Below are 4,665 nucleotides of genomic sequence, written 5' to 3'. Positions count from 1 at the left end.
TTATTATGGCTTTGCAGGAAAAAGACAGGGGTAAAAATCAACCTCAGTTTGCCTCACTGCTCTGTAATGCTTCAGTGCCAATTATTTTTCTGATGTAAAAAAGGACAGTGGAAAAATCTAATGGGAAGACTTGACTATCTACTTCTGAAGCTTAAAGATGTACAGGAAGGAGAAAAAACAAATGCACAAAATATATGCAAGTAAGATGCACAGAGTAAATTCTTGTGTTAAACAGCAAGCTCATGCTTTTTTCTTTTTGTTTGGTTAAGAGTATTATTTCTGTAATCACCCTTACTGCTCTGTAGCTGAAAATGATTATTGAAAGGTGAAAGTACTGATTGTTTAAAGTTCTGGGTATAACTTTTGATTTCACCTTGTTCAGCCTCTGTGAAATAAAACTTAAGTTTCTGCTGTGTGATTAAAGTGTAAGATTGTTGTTTTCTTCTTCCCTTCCTGCTTCTCTCTACCTCTCCATCTGCTTTCAGAGAGAGAAAACAAACTTAGTCGTGTTTAATTTGCTAATTGACACAAAAAGGCGTAATGGTAGAAACGTGACCTCTTCTGGAGCAGAATAAGCTGGTCTCTTAAATAAGTTGAGCCTGTAGGAAGCTTTTCAACTGTAAAAGAAATAAGCTTTGACTTACGCTATGTTTTAGAACCCCTGTATTTCAAGAAGTAAATATGTTCACTGTTTCAGCTAAAATTGGGCTATACTTCAAGATATAATTCCCTCTCTCCCACTTAAGATAGGATTCAGCATCTGCTGCCTTAAGAGAGGAGGATTTTTAAGTCAGTTGCCACTTACTTTTGTGTGAAGGAAACAGGAGGAAATGAAAATGTAAGAATGGGCCACATTTTTTTGTACAAAACACTAGCTCTGAGCTGAACTTGTGCTTTGCACTGATTCATCAAAGAAAGCCGAGAGTGGTGAGGAGAAATGGTCTTGACTGAGGACCCTGTAAGAGAAGATCAGTAGTGTAAAGAAGATCTCTCAGTTCTCACATACGTGCCCCAAAGAACAAGCACACTTCATGACTGAATCTCTGTTGAAGGTTAAGAATCACTGCAGCTGCTTCTTCTGTATTAAAGTACTTGCGGGATATGTCCTGTTCTGTGAGATACTGCCAGACGATAGCTGTGGTTAGGAATAGCATTGCATGTTTCTTGTCCTGTACCTACTGCTCAGAAGGAAGGGGGAAAAAAAAAAAAAAGCTCCTGACTGGGTATTACTTTCCATATTACTAGAACAGTCCTGTATACAGGCCCTACAGCTTAGAGAAGGGGCTTTGGCATGTTCTTTAGAAAGGGGAGAGACTTGCTCCTCCTAGCTTTTAAAGTAGATCTTTTTAGTGAAGATGGCCTTTATTATTTGGCTTTGCGTAAACCTAAGGAAGAGATGAATGTCTACTCTATAGAACCTGTTCTACTTAGCAGAGAAACCTGTGTTAGTCATCTAACAAGCTATTAGCAGTGACCAAACTGGTAATTCTGAGGTTCTATAGGCCATCTAAGGAACCTCCATCACTTGACTGGCCTTCTTCCTACCTTCATGTAGTTGATTATTGAATTAATAAAACCAAATGGATAAAACACTGTGTACAATAAATAAAATAATTTTAGATACTTTTTTGTAAAAATAGCAAAATAAAATAGTATTCTGAAGCTGCAAGTAATGAAATTTCACCAAAACTGAAACATGGTGTGAATACAGGTGCAGTTAATTGTTGGAGCAGTGACTTAACTCTGAGTCATCTCTCTGCTGCTGTCTGCCATAAGCATACTCTTCTCTTTTCCACATATACGTATGATATACACTTAGCTACTGTGAAACCTGAGCTGGAAGCTTAGTTCATGTTTTGGAGATGTGAGGGACTGGTGTGGTCTCACTAGAAGCTGAAACTATAGGCTCCTACTGTGGGAATATTGCTACCTGTGTCATGCTATTAAGTGATTATGTGAAAGAGTTTTGAAGTATTACAAGGAAACATTGCACTAGGTTTGCTTGAGGATTTTGACCTGCAGCCTGGAACAATTTGGCTTGCTTTGTTCCAGCTGTTGCTTAACCAGCCTTCCCCTGTGCCTTGCACGCTGGAATGGCCCATCAGTATGTGACTTGAGGAAAGGCAAAATGGTGTGTTGGGAGCAAGGAACACTGTGTACCAGCACAGGGAGGGAATTAACAGTGAGAGGGAAAATTTGTGTTGACCACAGCTGAACTATACCCTTGTAATTTAATTGCTCATGCTCTTTAGCTGCACCTCTGCTTATTCTCGGCATTTGCCTTCCCCATCTTGCAGAGTTCACAGAATCACAGCATAGCTAGGATTGAAAGGCATCTGGAGAGATCATCTAGTCTAGTCCTCTGCACTGTCCAGTCAAGTTTTGGATATATCTAAAGCTGGAGATTACAGCCTTTCCAGGCAACCTCTTCCATGGCTTGACCACCCTCAATGGAATTTCCTAGATTTCCCTTTATGCCTGTTGCTTCTCATCTTGTCACTTGATCCTGCTGAGATAAGGCTACTTCCATCTGCCTTGCTTCTTTCCATCAGGTATTTGTATGTTTTATTGAGATGTATGTAATAACATTTTGTATGTTAGTTTCAGCAAATGCCTGACCATTATATTGTGGGTAGTGGAGAGGAGCTGTCTTTGACTTTAAAGTTGTGTCAGGCACAGTCTGTCCACAGAGAAGTAAGAATTAAATATTCCCACCATTTAAGACCAGAGGAGTAGGAGAAGCTGAATTCAGACATCTCCAAGGGCAGTTATACCTTACTTCTCAGCCAATCTAATGAGGTTAAAGGTGCTTGCTGGGAGTTTTTGTCACCATTCCCCTTACAATGGTATCTAGTCAACCTTGCATTACACTAGGCAGTGATGTCTGTCCTGTGATCATTTCTTAGCTTTCCTGCCAAGCACACTGTGTTATTCCATAGCTCCTGAGTTTTGCTTGGACATATTAAGGACATTTTTTTCCTGCACTGAGGCCATTGAACAGTCAGAACTGTCGCACTAAATGAAATTGAGGATGGTGAGGGAGGAGGTTTGGGAGAGAAGTTGTGTGGAGGCTTTGCTTCTGCCTTTTTGTTCTTAAAGGCTTCACTTTCTCTGATCAGGTGTCTGATAATTTCTTCTTAAACTACGGATAACACTTGACTGTAAGCAGTTACCTGCCATTCTGTGCCCTGTACTCCTCAAAGCATGGCCAACTCCACTGGTCTGAAATGCTTCTTTTCTTTCCCAGCCAAAAACTTGTAATGATTAAGAGCTTGATAACTATGTGACAGAAATAGGAAAAGTAATGATGTGATATCAAGAAACAACACAGGAAATAGCCGATGACAGCCGATGACAGCCGATGACAGCAAAGAAAAAAATCGAAGACTCTTAGGAAGGAGGGGACGTGGGATCTGATGTATTGTGCTGTGGAAGACACAACATACAACCTGCTAATGGTTAAGCCAAAAACCTCTATACACCACATACTGCCATAAATCAGGCTTTCCAGCACTGGATAACAGATGATAAAATCTAGCTGTTGAACCTGGGACACCCAGTGCATGTTGCAAGCATGGAAGCAATTCGTCTGTCTGAGGCTCTGACAGAACTAGTGGATATTTTTAATAGCTGCAGTTCTGTGATGTGTAGACTGAATAGAGACATCTCAAGCTGTGTATTAGAGTTATTGTTTTCTGTATTTCTTAAAATGGTAATTTAAAAAAAAATGAAATTTCATTACAGCAGATTAGAAAGTTAATGCATGCCACAATGTTAAATGAAAATATGAAGAACATCTATAAGGACACATAAATGACCTTCAGCTAAATTTACGGTGAGACTTGAGCACTTAAAATGCAGATGGTATTAAGCCCTGTTGGGTTGATGAATGATTCTTTCCTTATGTGGCATGTTGGCCTAAGTAAAAGTTTGCCACAGAAGAAGGGGTTCACATCAAATACCAGAATAGTCAGTTGTGTCCCCTTTTTAGAAATGTGTGAGACAATGAGCTGGTTTGGACCCGTGAAAAATTCTGTACAGAAAGTGGAGCAGTTCCAGCAGAATTTCTTAGCTAGCTTTGCCTGGCAGCTTAGAATGGACCTGCAGAGGTCCATTGCTGTTCACCTCACTGACCAGTAGGAACCTGGCTGGACTACAAAATGCAATGCCTGTGCTTCAAAAGTGCCTGGCCAAGTAGTCTTCTATGAAAAATATAGTGTTTCTCTTTTCCGAAAAATTTGTTTCTCTTTTCCCTTTTGGAGTTATTCCTTGGTCCGGTGAATCTGTGCACTCTGTCAACTCAGGTTGTAGCACCTGTACTTACAGTGCAAATTTTGCCTATGTCAAGGCCACACAAATGATCTCAGCACCCTTGTTTGTTGACTTATTCCCTTTTAATAAGGCTTTTGATGCTTCTCCTGTTTGAGTCAGGATGCTGTGATACCCCTGCCTTGTAACCAATCACCCACCCACAAACTAAGTATCAGAATCATCGAATCGTCTAGGTTGGAAAAGACCTTTAAGATCATCAAGTCCAACCGTTAACCTAACACTGCCATCCCACCTCTAAACCGTGTCCCTAAACACCTCATCTATCCTTCTTTTAAATACCTCCAGGGACGGGGACTCGACCACCTCCCTGGGCAGCCCATTCCAGAGCCTGAC

This window comes from Egretta garzetta, unplaced genomic scaffold (genome assembly GCF_000687185.1).
Source record: "Egretta garzetta isolate BGI_Z169 unplaced genomic scaffold, ASM68718v1 scaffold22, whole genome shotgun sequence".
Classification (NCBI taxonomy): Eukaryota; Metazoa; Chordata; class Aves; order Pelecaniformes; family Ardeidae; genus Egretta; species Egretta garzetta.
This window is presented reverse-complemented; position numbering follows the sequence as displayed.